Source organism: Nicotiana sylvestris, chromosome 4, assembly GCF_000393655.2.
Source record: "Nicotiana sylvestris chromosome 4, ASM39365v2, whole genome shotgun sequence".
NCBI classification, from domain to species: domain Eukaryota; kingdom Viridiplantae; phylum Streptophyta; class Magnoliopsida; order Solanales; family Solanaceae; genus Nicotiana; species Nicotiana sylvestris.
In genome coordinates, this window is record NC_091060.1 from 80640672 (window position 1) to 80662103 (window position 21432).

Here is a 21432-nt window from a genome sequence, read left to right on the forward strand (position 1 = left end):
CCTTCTCTGGTCTTCTCTGGTGATCTCCCTTCAACTCTCAAGCCTCCAATGGCTCCTCTATTGCCATGCTCACCTTCTATGAGGCCTTCAAGGCCCCTGGGCCATGCCGACTTATATCTAGGGGTTTTCTATTTGGCTGTTCTTGACTACTCCGGTGTGATTTTGAGCAAAATCACACTATATTTGTTACGATCTTTGGGTTTTCAAATAGGTTCTTTCATCTCTACTTCGGTTGCTTTTGAAACCCTAATTTTTGCTTATGTCTCCTAGATATTTACGGTTTTTAAACGATTTGAGTCTGTCCTTTGATGTTTTACATTGGTCTTGAATCTCTTCTACAAGAATCGTTGATTTCAAGTTGTTTTCACCTTCTTCTAAAGATAGGGTTTTCATAACTTCTTCTAAAACCTTGTTTAAACTGATTATTTATGTTAAAATTCTCTTTCTTTCATATGTCGACTGATTCTATGATTTTACTGCTTTTACAACTCGCCTATGTTAAAAGCCGTAATTTTTTCCAGACTTTCTTTGTTTGATTCTGTGTATTAGCATGACTACTAGATTCTTGTTTAAGTTTTTGTGGTTACTTTGCCTTGAATATATTCTTACTGAGTTCTTAGCCTAACTTATACCACCTCTATGCGATTATGTTCATCTTGATTGTTCAAGACTTGCCTCTTTCTATCGATATTGTATAACCTGCATGTTTGGTTTCTCTTACTCTATTTATATACTGAGTACTGAATCATGACTTCCTCTTGATTGATTCTAGATTCTTTATTTTATTGTTTGATTGAAAGATCTTCCTTTAAACCCTAAATTTCTATCTCATCTGTTCAAAATTAACTGATTCACCTACCTTGTTTGCTTTGGTACTTTATTCTTACTAAACTATTTCCTAACGGGAGTTTTCTGAACTTAGCCCTAATTGTCTACCCTATACTTACTGAATTTGAATCCTTCTTTATTAGTCATACACTTATTTCTTCCCTTATTTATCACTTTTTCTTACCGTTTGAGTTAATTTCCTTAATTAAAGGGAGCACTTACCTTGATTTCATGACTGATTGATTCTGAATCCCCATAATTACTGCTTGACTTTGATTCATACCTTATTTGCTGCCTACTGTCAAACATATATACACACTCTCTTTTCAGCACAAACATGAACACTATTGGTTCAGAACTCCCTCTCCCTCACACTTAAAACTTTCTGCTCCCTTTTTGTGCTACTTGCTACTACTCTAAGTTAGCCGGCTGCAAGCCAAGGCTAACCATTGTGTTCTCCTGCTCTTTCACTTTGCTTATTGTCTTCTTTACTGGTATGTTCTAGTTTCAATTCAAAGTTCCAGCAACAATATGATTCTTTTATTGCTTCAGTTCATTCTGTTTCTAGTTTGCTTCTATTTATGGTTTTTTTGTGAAACTTATAGTTGATATGTTTACATTATTAGCATGTTATGTATTCCCATTCTTTAGGATCATTGTATTACCCCTTTGTGTTATTTCTGAGCATGTCTATACCAATTATCCCTACTTGTTATGTGCTTACCATCATATGCTCCATGAATCCCCAAACCCTGATCACCCATGTATGTAAGTTTGTTCCTTATGACTGGTTTTGTGACTATGTCTAGTTAGCTGTTTCTGTGCATGTCTGTAACAATTCCCAGACCATTGATTGATTATGTGTTTACAATCAAGTGTTCTATGTATCCTAAATCTCTTGACCCCTGTTTGTGAGTACTGAACTTGCTTTGGTTCTATGACCCCTGACTATGTAAGAACATGTCTTAAGGGTGTTGTGTTTGGACTGTTGTTGACTGCTCCACTCTCTTTCAAACTGTTTCTATACACTCGCTTTGTATGACCATTAAGGGGATGGGAAGGGTAGACATGGGATATGATGACTACGCCCTAATGTCACGTGTAGCCCCTCATCGAGGAGTGTTTACCGGACATTTTGTGGGGTGATCTTATAAGCTAACTAACCTAGGACTCCTCTCTTTCCAAAATTCTTTTTCCTATTTAAAACTTTGTTCAAAAATCTTTCTCTTATTATTTGAGTTATCCAACATGCTTACTTGCAACCTATTTGATTCAACTATTTATTTGTAATGGACTAATTTGTAAATATATTTTCGGGTAGGACCCACAGTTGTGGACCAAGAGGGGTGCCTAACACCTTTCCCTCGAGGTTATTTCGAGCCCTTACCCTAAATCTCTGGTAATGCAAACTAATCCAAGAGTTAATCACTCTAGGTGCCCTAACACACCATAACCCGTTAGGTGGCGACTCTTCAAATACCTAGTTCCCAAAAGGAAATGAGTTATCACACCCCATGTAATGTCGAAACCCGGACCTCTCTCCGCGAGGATGGAGAAAAAGGGGCGCGACAATATCATACTTTGCCCATGGGCCACATTGCAAGACAATTGTGAATGCTGACTATACATCACTATAAAGTTGGGCCGACAAGGCTGTCATAACTACTACGGCTGGCAAACCAACAAAATATACATAAAAGGCCTAAAAGCCCAACATATGACACTAACTGACAGGATATGTCTACAAGCCTCTACTGTTGGACATACTGTGATCGGAATGGGGCCCCGACCTACATATAACCTATATACATATATACACAAGATGTACATTAAGCTCTAGACATGGCAACTCCGAAGGGAATGGAGCTTACCGATCAAGCTGAACTAGGGCAGCACCTAATGAGGAGATCTACCCGTCTGTTTGTCTAAACCTGCATGCACGAAATGCAACGCCCCCAGAAAAGGAATGCCAGTACAAAATAATATATCGAGTATGTAAGGAAATATACTAAAAGTCGAAACTGAACCGATAATATAATAACTGAAAATAACTCAGAGTCAAAGATAATCTAAAAATATGTTCACTTGCTGATACTGACACAACTCTGTCAATATAGTAAGTAGAATAGCTGTCCGGCCTTATAAGGCTTGATATATATATAACTGCTCTGCCCGTTATAGGCTCGCTCATAGGCACTCGACCATACAAGGCTCTGTATCTTGGCCAACTGGGCTTGCTTATAGGCGCTAGTCCACAATAGGCTCAGTATATAACTTACCATCTGATCAGAGGTCGACCAATAGGGTCCTGCCCATCAATTATAGCTCGATGATGGTAAAAATATCATAATACTGTGTATATATAGACCCTCTGCTATCTTGACTTGAAGAAGACAATACTCCATCGAATATAAAGTCCTAATAAGGGAGAATACTGTACCTTATGGGACTAGGAAAATATACATAAATTCAGGAATATGAACTTCTCTTTATGTCTCGTTATCAAACACATGTAGTTATTGGATCATGCCAAAATGAAGAAAGGCTTAGCCTTAACATACCTGAGTCGATTCTCCTTACAATCCCTCTAACACACGTCAATTGCGACAACACGTAACGGCGGATCGAAGTAGGAGAAAATCCATACGATATTCTTGAGAAGGATTGCACCTTACTCCCTTAGAATTTCAAAATCTCGTTGCTACATTTTCATATGAATTTGTTGAGCATTCATCCTTTACTTTTTGTAGTGTTGTATGAACTTGATGAAGTAATTCACATTACTTATTGAAAAATATGATCATTGTAAGTTTGATACTTCTTTATTTGGTGATTTTAGAGAAGATTTTGTGTTAGTGGGTGTGGGCCCCACTTGTGGCTTAGTTGCCCAAAGACATCTCCAAGTTTTGCTGCCTTTTATTTGAATTCAAGAGTCATGTTTATGTAAGGTATTTGGATGCCACGTTAATCTCAATTAGGCATATCCAAAATATTTTAATTAACTACCAATTCCTTAATTAACTTGGTAATTCCTCACTAATCCAATAATTATTCAATTACCCACATAATTAAGAATTATCTCGAATTACTTAAAATTCTACTCACTTTTAATACACTTTGTACACCTTACTATTATGGTCATGTGGTACCTTGTATGGCATTAGTCCATAAATACCGGGTTTTATACTTGGACCGTATTTTATCTCAAAATGAAAAAACATCGACGATACTCATTTTCTTCGATCCACTAACCCTCTCACCTTCACGAATTTACTCATCACTTTTTTGAAATAGAATAATTCTTATAATCTCACAATAATCCCATTCCCGAACTTACGTCGATTTATGACGAAACTATAACATACGCAAATGCGGGATGTAACATCTCATTCCCAGCTTCCATCAATTTACTTATGGCGTACTTTCACATACGAAAATATGGGGTGTAACATTATTTTCCCCTTTGGAACATTCGTCCTCGAATGTTGACTGATGCACTTATCATTATCATAACCTATAGCTCTTGCGAATAGTTTAATACTCTTCTTTCCATCTAGGCAATTGTTCTGTGAATAAATCCAATGTCCAGGGTATTCCCACCAGTAGGACCCTTTCTCACAACACGACATGTGGTCGGAATTCTTCCAATTTTGTAACTCTTGCTACTTCTGTCATGCAACATGTACGAATTTTTCCTTATATGTGCGCCTATGTGACTCTCCCCTCCAGCTTTTAGCCAATTTCTAGGCCTCACTTTGTAAATATATACAGAGCTTGACAAAATGTCCCTTTGGGTATCTATAGGTATATTGAAGTTCTTCGCTTGGTACTTTGTCGAACTTAAGAATATTGCTGTATCTTATTTCATAGGCCCGAGTATCGAGTTGCATGACTTTACTGCATCTAAGTAGGTCATAATATACCATAACTCTTACCTCGATTTATTGTTACTGAGTTCAGCTACCAAACTCCAACTTACGTTCGATGTTCGTCCCATATATATAAATCTATGTCTTTTAGTGCTTCCTCATTACTGTTCATCTTAAGAATGACGGCCTAATCTCACCTTATACTTTGTGACTTTTGTCCATCCAGTGTTGATTCACCTTAATGTTGATCTATCATCTACCACTGCTAACTTGATCTCTTATGTAAGACATCCGCTAGGGCTCACGTCTCATCGGGGGCATCTGGATTAATTAGACTGATCCATCTAGAGGCGATACCATACTTCCATAACTGTAATTTATACCATCCCAATATGACTCACCTTACAAGGGTATTTTAATCCTGTACAATTCATGAAATCCTCTTCAAGTTATTACTCAATCGAAGGCTCAAACGTCATCCTTTATCTATCACAATCACACCCTCACTTTACTACCAGGGCAGCATTCCATTTTTTCTAGATGCTATTAGTCATAGATTCTTTTGAGTTCATTCAAGCTACACTGAACTTTCTATAACTTAGAGAAACCATTAGCTCTCTTGTTTTGGTGGGTTAATCACGAAGACTTATCCATTTTTGTCCCCTTCTTGCTTTCCCTTTCTCGTCCTTACTCCTGTCATAAAACCTTGTCGCTTTGTTATGCTTTAGCTTGCGACCTATAGGTATCTGTTTATACTATTCGCAACCTTCCTTTAACTTGCTTGCATCATAGATTTCCTTAATCTTAACTTTGCTCACATTACTTGCTTCAGGGAAGCGTCTTCCTGAATGACCTTTAAAGGTTATTCTTCTGTCGTCCATTATATTATCGCCGGAATGCAATCTCTGAAATTTTCACGATGCCGACCATTATCAAAACACTCAGTCCCTAATTCATGCTTAGTTTATCTTGTTCACCAGTCCATACTAATTTCTATTACTCTGGGTCTTACTTTTCCTACTGGTAATCACGTTAGAGTCACGAACTTATTTCTCAAAATGAGGATATGACTTTATGGCTTATAATCTTTTGTTGTCTTAAGGCCTGGCTCCTCTCATCTTTTCCTTCACTTGACTATATACTCTTTAATACTATCATTTTTTTTTCTACCGTTACCATCCATGCATCACATCTTACTCATAGTGCTTCATTAATTCTCTTCTCATTTCCTGCTAACATTTCTGTCAATCACTTTAGTTTGAAAATTTCAACAGGACATTCTTTTGCTTTTAGCTCCCTTTCTCCATCTACTGGCTCTTCGGGTTGCCTAACATTCTTTATTTACTAGGGACGAGAGCCACACTAAGATAATATTTATCCCTTCCAGGCTTCCAGTGTTTTTTTTTTTGAACATTCTAGTACTCATATCCAGCTATACTATTCTAGAGTGCACCATCTGGGTATCTCACAAGGAGATTTATTAGCACCTTTGTAATATCCTTCGAAAATGTCAACTAACACAAACAATCCATCTACCATTTTGGGTTACTCTAACCCCAGCCGGATCCTGATTTCCCATCTGTTTCTTAAACTACACCAATTAGCCCCCATAGGGTATAACTGAGATGGGTGTGGCCAATTATACATACATCTGTTACTATTAAAGGCAACTCATAATGCTTACAGTTTTCTGCCTGAGTTGTAAACATCGATAATATTCATTAACTGGGTACCTCGTACCCTTCTCATCATGCTCCTTTTACTTGTTGAAGCTTGTATCTACCTTCTAAATCTCTCGTTGCTTTTTACCATATGGGCGGATAGATATTCATGCCTTATGTCTCCTTTTCCAGAAGCTCACATGTCTTAGTACATACATGATCTGCTGGAGACCCTACACTTACTCATTATAAGCATGATGCAAATTCGAGTTCCTCCAACTCAACTCTTCCATAGCCATATTCAATCCATTACCAACTGTCCTTCTGGATGTACGTATCATTGTATTACAAATAAAATAGAATATAGGACTGTGAATTCTTATAAGTGAGCTCTACCACACGATCTAGAGCAAGAAGAAAGAGTGACAATCCTAAATGCCCTGTAGCCTCCTACTTATAAGTGTGGTGCACGCCACACCCATAAACAAGACTCTACTAGACACGACTTGTAGACTCCCTAGGACAGAACTGCTCTGATACCACCCTACAAACGACACTTCTTCATCGGGGAAATACGTTTTCAATTGTTCTTATTCCCCTCCCATGGGATTTTCTACAAGGTTATCTGCTAAAACATGTCCCTTGACCGCCTTCTAGGTCACATAAACGATATCAAACTCACTCAACAATATCTGCCATTTGGCTATTTTTCCTATAGCCATTGGTTTTTGAAAGATGTATTTCAGGGGATCCATCCTTGATATGAGGTATGTAGTGTAGGCACAGAAGTAGTGCCTCAATTTTTGAGCTATCCAAGTCAAGGTGTAGCAGGTATGTTATAGGAAAGAATACCATACTTCATAGGGTGTGAACTTCTTACTCGAGAAATATATGTCCTGCCCTTTTCTTTCTGTCTTGTCATGTTGTCCTAAAACACAACCGAAGGCTCCATCTAGTACGGAAAAATAGAGTAGCAGAGGTTTACTAGGTTTCGACTAGACCAAGATCGATGGCGTGTATAGGTATTCCTTGATTCTGTCGATAGTTTTTTGACATTATTTAGTCCATTTTGTAGCAGCATCTTTCTTCAACATTTTGAAAATTGGCGCACAGATCATGGTCGACTGTGATATGAATCGACAAATGTAATTGAGACACCCCAAGAAACTCATCACATCTTTCTTGCTCTTTGGGGGTGGAAAATCTTGTATGGCTTTGACCTTTAAGGGGTCTAATTCAATCGCTTGACGACTGACAATGAAACCTAGCAATTTTCCAGTAGGGACTCCGAAGGCACACTTTGCAGGATTTAGTTTTAGATTGTACCTTTGAAGCCGATGACAAAATTTTCTTAAATATTCTATATGATCTACGCTTTTTCTGGATTTGATGATGACGTCATCCACATATACCTCTATTTCTTTGTAATCATGTCATGGAAAATGATCGTCATGGCTCTCATATAAGTGGCCCCAACATTCTTCAAGCCAAACGGCATCATTTTGTAACAATACATAACCCACGGAGTGATAAAGGCGGTTTTCTCGGAGTCTTCCTTATCCATCCAGATTTGATGGTATCCCATGAAGCAATCCACAAAGGATTGTATTTCATGCTTGGCACATTTGTCAATTAGTATGTGATTATTAGGTAACGGAAAATCATCTTTGGGACTTGATTTATTTAAATCTCGATAGTTACATATACTCTAACCTTCCCATCCTTCTTTGGAACTGACACGTTATTGGCCAACCAAGTAGGATATTCGGCCACTTTGAGAACTTTGGGTTTGATTTGCTTGGTGACTTCTTCTTTTATTTTCATACTCATAGCAGGTTTGAACTTTCTGAGTTTCTATTTTACGGGCGGACACCTTGGATCGGTAGGTAGTTTATGAGCCATTATAGATGTGCTCAAACTAGTCATATCATCATAAGACCATGCGAGAATGTCCTCATACTCCTTCAAGAAACAGGTTGTTTACCGTGAAAATGGTAATAACAATTAAATTTGTTGATGGGACTCTAAAAATACGTGATCTATTTTTATGATAGTTTGTTAAGCAATTAATGCTAAGTATATGAGATTTAGAGATGAAATAAAGTAAAGGAGAGAGCTATAATCAAACCGATAGGTTGGTTACTAGGGGCCTCGGGCTTGTCGATTCTGGGCCTCGAAGTCGATCTCAGGGCTCGGCTACAAGATATTGAGGGTAATCGGGGTAGGGCTAACAATTATGAGGCAATTAAAGAAGGCTCTTTTTGGCCAATGATAAGCAATAAATGATGAACAAATATGAAGATAATAAATGAAAGCTATAACATCAAGAGAATATGTTAGAGAGTGAAATAGGGAGTTCTTGTATATTTTTGTGTGGAGAAACTGAAGTTACCAACCCTTACAAAGTGATAGGAATCCCTTTTATATAGGAGGGAAATTTCATCATAGTACAATAAGCATTAATTACAAAGATATAGAGATGTGATCACTAGATGACACACTGACTCAGGTTTTAGAGTAGCTCTCTAGGCTCTGTCAGTCCTAGCCACGTGCCTTGGGAACTCCCCATTTCCGCCGTGGCTGTGGTAGACATTATCAAAAGACCGAGTATTGACGAACCTTGAGGGAGGAGTCTCGATCGTAGCCTTGTAGCCTCGGGACTTCGAGACGGTTTTCTGAGGTGCTTTGATAATGAGAAATTGGACCCTCTGATTCCACCGTATACAGATAGTCCCCGCGTTTCTTAGATAGGAGTGATAAGAAATTATTTTGAGACTCAACTCTTCGGACTTCCAATAGTGATGTCACGCTAACGATATCATACTTACGATGTAAGTCTCCGCAATAACCGGTACATCCCATGGACTTGTCTTTTCAGCGTTATTCAATGTGCTGCCAATTAATGTTCTTCAAGGTGACCGTATCGCCGTCGATCCAGTTTCCAATGGCACATTGATTGCGCCTGTCGATACGTATTCTAAATGCATTGATGGCATTGTAGGCCACACTATCATCCCCTATAAATTGGGCATTTCCATGCTAACTTTTTATTTAAGTGTTTCTCAACATCTTTTCATTCCTTGCTTCTCATTCTCATTATCCTTCTCTTATTGCTACCCGCCATGTCTGGGGTTTCTGACCATAAGATCTTACGGCGGCGTTCTTACTAGTCGTGCCATGGACCTTTTCCTGGGATTTGCTATGTCAAGCGAGATTACACTATCTCGTTGTTGTTGTTGTTATTGTTACGGCTATCACTGATGTCGTCATTAGACTGAGGTGACGAGATGAAGGGGGTCGGCTTGTTCTGACTTGGGGGAATAGTTGGACTCTACACCGCAGCTCGGGAGAGTGTTCGGACTATACACCACTGCTTACTCTCCTACTCTAGCCTGGTGCTGCACTTCATCCCTCGTGTCTTTTTCCAAGGGATAAAATGGTGCACTGGAAGTTAAGCTTGCACAGCACGATGTCCCGGAAGGTGGACCCGGAGCAGCCGTGCGAGTAGGGTTGAGGCCCACCGAATCATCAACATTTGGCTTCGGCGGGCTATGTCTCTTTTTCTGCCTCCTCTGCATTACCTTCCTCTTCTTTGCCTTCTCGCTTTCCTCTTCTTCATCTTCGCCCTTGGAGATATTGCTCCGTGGGATTGATCTGGGAACCTAGAGGAGGTGGCGGTCGAAGGTATCACCGTTGAGGGTGCATGCTCGAGGGGGTGGATCTCGGAGATGCTGATACCGGAGATGAACCTTCGAGATTAGATTAGGTCCCAAGCTTTCACTAAATGTGTACCCTTTTGCTTCTTTGTTTCTGTGTAAGGGTCCCTCGTGGTCTTTTTTAATCATATGTAAGGACCCCTCGTGGGCTTTTGTAATTGAATGTTTCGTGAATACAAAGATATTTCTCCAATTTGTCTTCGATGCTTGCTATATTTTTTTATGTTTGTGGAGACTCTGAATGCATGGCTCTGTTTGTTGTTGCCAATATCAAACCCAGGTGTGAGTATTCTTTCTGGCCTTCGGTCGATTTGTATGGCCTTGCGTAGAATCTATTGCAATCCCCTGGATCGAACCTGGATCGGGCCGATGAACTCGGGTCGCCGGGACCATGACTTCGGGTAGAATGAAAGTGACGTTTTTAGGCCTTGAAACCATGATTTATTACATAAACTCCATGGTATCCTTAGAGAAGAAATTTGCTCGGAGGCCTGTGGATAGGGACTGCCTTTGATCTCTCGAGGGCAGTCCCCGAGTGGAGTTTCGTTCAAATTCGGACCATCTAGAAACTCGCTTTGGGCTTAGTGTAAATAGCCTTAGGGCGCTGTAGATAGATCTTGAAATAGGGTTTGTCCGATCTCAGACAGTACCCGGGGGCCAAGCCCATACGGGTGGAGTTTAAATGCTTATTTCCTTGGAGCCTGATTCCCTTTTGACAATAAACCCCCAAGGTCGGGTACCACCTCAGGTCTAGTAATGATGCCATTGGCTTCCTGGAGCTAAACCTTCACTTTAATGGAGATCTTTAAGGTCGGATACAACCTTTGTGCTGGCGAAGGCGCCATCACCTTACTGGAGCCTAGCCGTCTCCTGATGGAGGTCCTCGAGGTCAGTTACCACCTCGGGACTAGCAATATTGTCGACTCCCTAGAGCATAACTTTCCTTTCATAGAGATCCTCGAGGTTGGGTACCACCTCGGTGCTGGCGAAGGCATCATCGGCTTCTTGGAGCCTAACTTCTTCTTGATGAAGGTCCTCGGGGTCAGGTACCATCTCGGTATTGGAGAAGGTGTTACTGGCTTCTTGGAGTCTAACCTTGTTATGATGGAGGTCCTCGAGTTTGGTTACCACCTCAGGACTGGAGAAGGTGTTATTGGCTTTCTGGAGTCTAACATTGTTCTAATGGAGGTCCTCGATGTCAGGTACCACCTCGGGACTGGAGAAGGTGTTATTGGTCAATGTTCTTAACCGGATTTGCGACAGGAGAATCGTTGTCGTTTTTCCCATATATAAATAGAGTTGTTTCTGCATTTTCGGGGGTTCCACCATTTTAAGCAGTTGCCCTTCTTTTTCTGTGCCAGCCTTTCGGCACTTCAGCACTAACGCGTCTGCACATATTCCTGCTTTTTAGTTCTCTAATTTTTGCCACTGCCACGGCCGCTATGTTGCGGTCTGCTCGATAGGGAGGGGAGAGCTCCGCCTCCGGCCTTCAGGACCAACGAGAGTATGCCTTAAAGACTACTTCATTGATAGGAGAAGAGAATCTTGAGTTAGTGAGAAAAGATTATGGATGGGGGGAGAAAGTGATGTTACAGGCATTTTCCCTAGGTGAGGGCATCATAGATCATGCCGATGGGTTCTTGAATGTGTACACATACCCTTTCACACTAGGCCCCCTTGATAGGGTCGTGCTCGTCTTCTGCTTAGAGTACCAGGTTACCGTGGCGTAGGTACACCCGTCGTTTTTGTGAATGGTGTTGATGGTGAGATTTTTTTCGGAGAAAGCGGGGCTTGAATTTTTGCTCAGTCATCTTATTAGGTTGTACCGGCCCTTTCACCCTTGAGGTCTGCTAACGTTACGATGTTGGTCGACCACACCCTTCATCGTTGATGATGAGGAAGATGGATATCGAGGATGGATGAGTTATTTTGTCCGAGTACGGACCACTGACATTATCCCTATAGAGCTTATGCCATTCCCTGAGGAATGAAATTATACATGTAAGTGGTGCATTCTGCGCTTTCTCAATTTTGCTTATAGCGAGAACTGGTTTCGTAACCGTGACTTCCTTTCTTCCTCTGCAGCGGTTTTATGGGCACCGAGTGATGTTCCTGATCTGTCGAATTAGGTATGAGAATTGGAAACCTACTCGACCTATGAGGAGCGCAAGTGGCGAGCTTTGTCCAGGGGAAGATGGGAAGCAAAATACCATGGTGAGTGCTGTGCTATTCTTTCCTTTCCCTTCTTTCATGTGGGGAAACATATTCCCTATACGTGTATTAATCTTACTGTTGTAGGCATTAGAAATCCTTTTGAGGCGAGGTCATGCTCATTCGTAGAGGGGGAAGGGTTACCAACTTCCAGGCTAAAGAACGGTAACAATGAACGAGAGGTGCTTTCACAGGGTGATGGCGCTTAAAGTAAGGCAGAGCAGGACCGGGGCTTTGGAGCGGAAGCATCATCCGAGCCTGTCATGTACGCGGCTCCCGGTACAGGAAAGAGGGTTTCTCCATTGTTTTCACCTTTTTATTCCATCGATAGCATTTCGAGAGATACAATAAACCGGGGTCGCATACACCGAGTGACCATGCTTCGACCGGAGTAGGCTCTTCCAGGGCCAAACGGACTAGATTGGAAGGTGTATGTTTGGCCTTCGAGGAAGCCCAATGACTTCACTTTGCGGTGAGTTTCGACATAGGTGTTTCGAGCTTTGCGCATTCCCTTCCTTATCGTGCTTTCTTTTGAAGGCATTCAACAAGCTTAAGTCCAGGATACTTCGTTGTAAAGCCAAGCGATGGAAAGCTCTGGAAGAGGAGAGATCCCTGAGGCTCCTTTGTGATGAAAAAAAAATCAAGTTGGTACATTTGCAGTATGAGGCGGGCCGGATCTTGAATTATGAAAACCATCTTAAGGAGCAAGTAATTTTCTGTCCTAGGTCAGTGTGCACCCCACCTCCTTGTGACAGTGCTTTGGTTCATAAAAAAAAGATTGCGAAGCTCGAGTCCGAGCTTTCAAAAGTCAGGGCTGAGATCGTTAATGGCCGAGCAGAAGCTGCAGCGAGCCGGACTAAGGCTGACCAGAAGATGGTGATCTATTCAAAGGATGCTGCCGATGCTCAAGATGAGCTGAGAAGTATCCTCGACCGCGAAATGAGGATTGAAGAATATGCTCGCTGCAAATCTTGAAGAAAGACCCTCAAAGAGATCTATCCTAGGGGCTTCACCCTCTCGGAGGAATTGGCGCTAGCAAGGGCAGACGAGGGTGATGCTCGATTGCTTTTGCTCGACGCCGAAGAAAGTGAAGATGAGGCCGGCAGGCCATAGCCCCCGGGGTGGCATACATTTTGCCATCTGTATGAAGCATTTTTTAAGCATGTTTGTAGATGGAGATTGCGCTTTCTCGCACATGTGTATGAAAGAAACCTTGCAGCTTTATTTCCTTTGTATCTCTTACTGTCTTGAATTTGGCCATCGGACTGGTCTTCGAGTTGGTAGGAATCCTTAGAGTCATAATATGGCCTTGGGGCTCGTTGGACTAGCACGTAGGTTCTGACGCATTTTCGCTCTTAGGCATAATTAGGCCATCTGCTTTGGGTAAAGTCCTTGAGTCGGGCATCGACTCGAGATTATTTAGCCTTCGAATGGCAGAACTTTAAGATAGCAAAAGTGGCTCTTACACTTTTGGTCGATGTGACCTTTTTATGAGGGCTGGCAACAATGTCTCTTACGTCGTGGGCCGATGTGACCTTCTATTGTATGTGGGTTGGCGACAATGGCTCTTACGCCTTGCTTTCAAGCGTATTTAGATAATTGTTTTGGGTCCAGTCTCCGAATCGGGTTACGACTCGAGCTCATTTTAACCCTCAAGTTTTTAGATTTCAAGTTGGCGACAGTGGCTCTTATGCTTTAGGTCGATGCGACCTTTTTTGTGTATGGCCCTGAGGCTCATTAGGCTGGCGACAATAGCTCTTACATGCTTGGTCGATGCGACCATTTATGTTGGCTTTATTTTCCTCTCATTAAGGACTTTTGAAGTAATTTTTGCCTGGCTCATCGTCGGTTCAGGAACAACCTCGATTTCGAGTAACTTACGGCGATGTTTGAGCACCTCGGGAGTTTTGGTTCGAATGCTAAGTAGCTTGAAGCCTGTGATTTGGAGCTGACATGGTCGAAGCGCTTGTGCCTATGCCGAGGGTAGCCTATTTAACTGTTTTTTTTTTCGAAGTAGATTCGGAGTAATTTGAAGGCCTGTGTGGGCTGGCGATAATGGCTCTTATGCCTTGTAGCGACATTCGGGCATCCTCGAGTCACGTTAGTTCAGCTGGTACAGCCGTATGACTGGAGTCTTTTGTATTTGGCTGGAGCCTTTGAGTCTCGAGTAAAATAGTTTCAGCATCTATATCGAGGGTATGCCTTTTTAAGGGTCTTACAAGTTCGATATATAGCCGAAACTTTGGGATCAGGTATATGCGTTTAGTGAGGTTTTACAAGTTTTATATGCCATTGAGGTCTTACAGATTTTTCATGTCGTTGAGGTCTTACAGCTTTTACATGCCATTGAGGTCTTATAGTTTTTGCATGCTGTTGAGGTCTTACAGTTTTTGCATGCCGTTAAGGTCTTACAATTTTTACATGCCATTGAGGTCTTATAGTTTTAGATACTTGCTACAAGTATTGTTCATGCCTTGCTTGAGGTCTTACAAATATGATCGCTGCCTTATGTAGGCCTTACGAGACCGAGTCTACCCGCTCGGGGTCTTATGGCCTCGGGTTTTGATAAGTTGATGGAGGTGGTGCTTGATGGAAGTCCCTGAGTCATCGAGAGTTTCTTGACTCGGGAGCCATTTTTTTCAAACATTGCATTGCCTTGTCGAGGGCATACGATTTTGGAGATCCCTACCCTGAGGTCGTGCGTTTTTCTTTTGAGATTTTGATGCTAGTCCCCGAGTATTCAGGGTACTTTTGGCGTTGGAGATGTTTCGCAATTTCTGCGTTGCCTCATCTGAGGGCTTATGATTTTGGAGTCCTGCCCTGGAGGTCGTTTAGGTGTTGAATTGTTGACACTAGTCCCCGAGTGTTCAGGATGTTTTCGGCGGAGGAGTTGTTTTTGCGAAGGTGTTGAGCCTCTTTTGGAGCGTGAAATGCTTTGATAACAAATATTCTTCAATTATTTGGTATAAGTGTGCACGTTTTATCCGTCGGGGCCCGGCTATATGGACACAGCTTGTTCGACCGTTTGGCCCGGTACATTATTTTCCTATAAGGACCCGATTCGGCGTCTCTTGGCTTTTTCGAGCGGATGACCTTCGGGGGAGGGGGGGGGATACCCCTCAGCGTTCGAGGTTGATTGCAAAAGAAGCCTCGGATACTTGTTGAGTCTCCCTTAGGCAACATGCAAATGTTGCCTCGTTAAAAACCTTGCCGATAAAACCCTTTTCGGGACAGAAACTCAGTCGAAGGAAAAGAGTGCAACGAATGCTTTACAACCTTAAGGTTTTCGAGCTGGGTTAACATTCTGACTGCTTCGATAAGGCGCCTGCATAAGGGTTAGTTTGAAATAAGAAATGAAAAGTAAGATGGTTATACCTTATTGTGAGATGCGTCGGTGGTGTTTTGAGGACCGATATGTCCTAATCACTCGAAATGCGGATGCGGTACGGTCCTTTATTTCATTTAATCGGTCTTGATCGAGGGTGTGGCTTGACTACCTTTTGTCTCTTTTGCGAGCGGAGGTACGGGCGGCGGTACCATGCCATGCATCGCGAACATTACCCTTGCCGCAAGATGTTCCCCGTAGACGGTTTTAATTCAATCTTTTTTTGGGAATTTCATCATTTGGTGAAGAATGGATGGTACTGCTCTCATGCATTGTATCCACGGCCATCCAAACAAGGCGTTATACCTCATATCTCCTTCGATGACATGGAATTTGGCATTTTGGGTCGTGCCGGACACGGTGACTGGCAGTGTGATTTCTCCTTTTGTTGTTTCACTTGCCATGTTGAATTCGTTGAGGACTCGAGTGGTGGGCACGATTTGGTCAAGCAGTCCAAGCTACTTTATCACCCTTGACCTGATAATGTTGGCCGAGCAACCTGGATCCACGAGTACATATTTTATTTGAAAAGAATTTACAAGAAAAGAGATTACTAGTGCGTCATTGTGAGGCTATGACAAGGTCTCGGTGTCCTCTTCGCTAAAAGTGAGGGCATCCTCGTGTATGTACCCTCGGGTTCACTTTTCTCTGGTGATGGATATTTTTGTCCTTCTCATTATGGGTTCCTACGGGGCATCGACGCCTCCCAAGATCATGTGGATGACATGTTGTGGCTCATTTATTTCATTTTTCTTGTCCGCCTCTATTTCTCGGAACTGATTTTTGGCTCGGTCACTGAGGAATTCCTGGAGGTAACCTTTATTAATTAGTCGAGCTACCTCCTCTCGGAGTTGGAGGTAATCCTCGGTCCTGTGGCCATGCATGTTGTGAAATTCACACACTAAGTTATGATTCCTTTGTGAAGGGTCCGATTGTACAGGCCTGTGCCACCTGGCGTCTCTGATTTTACTAATGGAGAACACGATGTTTGATACATCGACGTTGAAGTTGTATTTTAATAAGTAAGGTGTCCCCGAGGATCTTGTCCTCGATCTATACTTCGATCATTGCGATGTCGATTGCGCCTCGGGGCGTTTTCCTGTCTTCGATGTACGGCTGATATCTTTCTTTGTTTGGTTTTGGATCCTTTATCAAGAGCCTACTTGGGTATACTGAGCCCGAGGGGGCTCCCAACTAGTCATCTTCGGCCCTGATTTTCGACTGGTACCAGTTGTGGATGTCCAACCAGGTCACAGCTGGATACTCGATCAGATTCTATTTTAATTGTTTTTAAGCCACCGAGCTTCGTTCATTCAGGCCTTGAGTGAAAGCCTGCACTGCCCAATCGTCGAAGACTTGCGGTAGCTTCATCCGTTCCATTTAAAAGTGATATATGAATTCTCGCAGCATCTTATTCTCCCTATGCTTAATTTTGAAAATGTCGGACTTCCTCGTCACTACTTTGATGGCACCGGCATGTGGCTTTACGAAGGAGTCTGCTAGCATGGCGAATGAGTCTATGGCCCCCTTTGAGAGTGTTTCCTTGAACGTTTTTAGTAATATGGACTCGATCTCGTTGTTCTCTATATCATTGCCCTTTATCGTGCAAGTGTAGGCAGTAACGTGTTCATTAGGGTTTGAGGTCCCGTTGTACTTTGGGAGTTCCGACATTTTGGACTTCTTTGGAAAGGGTATCAGGCCAGTTCTTCGGGGAACGACCTTTGTATGAACTTTTTCGGATCCATACCTTTCAGGACTAGGGGTGCACTCGAAATCTGGTCGACCTTGGAGTTGTAGGTCTCGACCTTCTTATCGTTGGCTTCTATCATTTTCTCGCCGACTCAATCCTTTTGGTGAGGTCCTCGAGCATTTTTACTATGACAAGTGTCGGTCATCGACCCGTTATTGCTCGATCTCTCCAGTAACTGTTCGGCTAGGGAAGCTGTCCGCAGAGCTATCGTGCTAGGAGTTTCTGGTGACTTTGCAGCTGAGCAATAGCCAGTTGTTATGCCTGCAACATTTCAAAAATAACATGAAGTCTAACCTCACATTCTTCCCTAGTTGGTGTTTTATGTGCTTCTTGTTGATCCCCTTATCGCACACTCCTGTCAGTGTGGAAGCTTATGTCGATGCGCTGGGTGTCACGTGAGACCGCGTCCATAGTGACCGGCTTTGGTGCATTCTCAGGGTTTTGTGGGGGCACAACAACGCCTGGAACAACCACATCGTTTTCTCCATGGTCCTCAAGATTGTTGTTTTCATCTCCGTTTACCGAGTTAGACATTTTGACCTGAAATCGAAGATCTTGGACAAGAAAGGCGTGAAAGATAACTTGTGCTATATAGTAAAACCAGGAAGAAAATAATCACTATTATTTTAAGCCCCACGGTGGTCGCCAAACTATTTAGAATAAAAATGGTAATAACAATTAAATTTGTTGATGGCACTCTAAAAATACGTGATCTATTTTTATGCTACTTTGTTAAGCAGTTGATGCTAAGTATATGAAATTTAGAGACGAAATAAAGTAGAGGAGAGACCTATAATCAAACCGATAGGTTGGTTACTCGGGGTCTCGGGCTTGTCGATTCCGGGCCTCGAGGTCAATCTCAGGGCTCGGCTATGAGCTATTAAGGGTAATCTGGGTAGGTCTAACAGTTATGAGGCAATTAAAGAGGGCTCTTTATGGCCGGCCAATGATAAGTAATAAATGATGAACAAATATGGAGATAATAAATGAAAGCTATAACATCAAGAGAATATGTTAAGAGTGTGAAATAGGGAGTTCTTGTATATTTTCGTGTGGAGCAACTGAAGTGACCAACCCTTACAAAGTGATAGGGATCCCCTTTATATAGGAGGGAAATCACATCATAGTACAACAAGCATTAATTACAAAGATATGGAGATGTGACCACTAGATAACACGCTGACTCGGGTCTTAGAGTAGCTCTCTAGGCTCTGTCAGTCCTAGCCACGTGCCTTGGGAACTCCCCATTTCCACCGTGGCCGTGGTTAACATTATCACAACACCGAGTGTTGACGAACCTCGAGGGAGGAGTCTTGATCGTAGCCTTGTAGCCTGGGGACTTCGAGATGGTCTTCCGAGGTGCTTTGATAATGAGAAATTGGACCCTCCAATTTCACCATATACACGGGTGTATTTTTCTTTTTTTGATGGTGACAAATGGATACTTATGCGGGTTTCTTTGACTGTTTCAGAATCTGCCAAGTTGACTATCTCAGTTTTGTCCAGGTTAGACATAGGCTTATTCTAAAAATTCTCAACTTCTCTGACAATTTCCTCAGGGATTATATCTTCTTCTTCTACTTCTGCTAAATCACTATCCTTATGTTGTGTTGTCTCATTGCATGTCACAGTCGTTGGATCATCAGAATAAGTTATAATAATGCTGTAGAGGAAAAATGAAAAAGATAATAATAAATACTAAAATAACAATGCATTAATTAAATCTTGAAAACATCCAAATGGGTACGGCTCGATGACTCGAGAAATAATTTCAAAACAAAATGTCTTAAAACAAAATATCAAAAATATCTTAAATTCTTAAAATGGCATTAAAACAGATCATTCTAATTGCCAGGATACCCATGAATTCAACGGGCCCGGGATGGTGCACCAGTCCAATTCTTGAGAAAAACTCCCTTCTCCACAGTCTGAATGGTGAGGTCTTCTTCCTCCTCCTCCTCAACTATTGCATTGTAGTCCATGTACTCATCATCCAGAAATAGATACCTTAGACTAGCTAAAGCCTCATATTCTTCATATCCCCAAATCACGTCAATCTGTTGAAATGTCCGATGTAGATGCGGTATTGGCTATTCAAGAGGGTAATATGGGCCATGCCATGGCGGCGACAATCATCGTACTCCTGCCAGGTGTACTGATACCCAAGTCCGAAGGTGGTACCGTGATGTTTTGGTTGTATTGGCTTAGTGATACCTTGGAGATTCTTACCGAGACCATTATCGGGTTCATACCTTATCCATAACAGTATGCTTTCGATCTTATTACTCCACCACTTGTCTTTCTCTATTGCATTGACACACTTGATGCGATGGTACATTTATACACCCAACTTTCTTCTATTCTCAACAACCGAAACTGTTTGATTGGTGCAGATGGGATTACTTCCGCCTCCATGAATGATCACCTTCTGATGGTTCCATTCGAACTTCACGGCCTGGTGTAGCGTAGAAGCTATAGCTCCACCAGCATGTATCCAAGGTCGTCCCAACAAAAGATTGTACATAGAAGATATGTCCAATACTTGAAACTCAACATCAAACCAAGTCAGGCCCATCTGCAAACAAAGGTTGATTTCTTCAATTGTGGCCCTTTGAAACCCATCAAATGCTTTTACATTCATACTCCCTACTTATATCTCATGGAAATCTTTACCCAACCATTTCAAAGTAGTCAATGGACAAATGTTGAGGCTCGAACCCCTATCTATTAGGACTCTGGCGATGAATATGTCCTCGAACTGTATTGTGATATGTAGTGACCTATTGTGACTCAGTCCTTCAGGTGGTAGTTCATCTTCGTGAAAGGTGATCTTGTGGCTCTCCGATACTTGCTCAACCATGTTGGCCATCTCTCCAGTGTCGTTGGTCACGTATGCTTCATTCAATACTTCCGTTAATGCATTTCTATGCGTCTCAGAATTCTGAAGCAGTGACAGAATGGAAATCTGAGCAGGGGTTTTGTTCAAGTGATCCACCACAGAGTACTTCATTGCTTGCACTTTCCTCCAAATATCATTTGGGTTGGTTTCGATGATAGGTTGTTTAGGAGCGGCTTCTTTACTTGTTCCTCCCAAATGCACGAGTGTCTAAACTCAATCGGTCATGGTCATGCCTTGTGCGGCACCTGTTTCTTCCATATTCCCTTTTTATTTCCTTCTCACCTCTACATCATAGTCCCATGATATAGCATTAGAATTAAAGGACAGTGTGGGTGCTACCGTCACAGTGAAGGGTATGGTGATTTTCACCTTAAACGGAGCTTATGCGGCTGATGGTGTTGTTGTTTTAAACTCAAACGGAGTTGGCGCGGCTATTTCAACCTCAATTGGTGACTGAATGTATTGTGGTTTCATCTCCTTCACGAATGAGTCCAATTGATCCGAAGGGATCCCATTCTTCATCAGTTTCTATTACATTTACCCTGTCACGACCCTAGTTCACCAACCGTGAACATGTCATGACGGCACCTAGTCTCTGTGACCAGGTAAGCCTAACACTTGCGGAAACATAATAATTGCGGAAAAATAGAATACCATAGTTAATTATATAAAAAGGAAATTGTACTGAATGCCGCTCGGCATATACGACTCAATATCTTAAGACTAAAACAAATACCAAAACCAGGAAACTCACGGGAAAACATAGGCTACAGAAATGTATAGTGAGGCTCCAAACTCTAGAATATCTAACAAACGGAAGGAAAGAGAACTAAGTACTAAAGATAGAATAAAGAGGGAGACTCGTCGGTCTGCGGACGCGGCAGATCTACCTCGAAATCTCCGTAGTCCTCCTGCCTCACTGATAGTGCGCCTGAGTAGAGGTACCTGGATCTGCACATGAAAAAAAACATGCGCAGAAGAGGCGTGAGTACACCACAGTGGTACTCAGTAAGTGCCAAGCCTAAACTCGGTTGTGTAGTGATGAGGAAGGTCAGGGCCCTACTGAGGTTAAATAAAATATAAAGATGACAGGATAAGATAAGCAGTGCAATT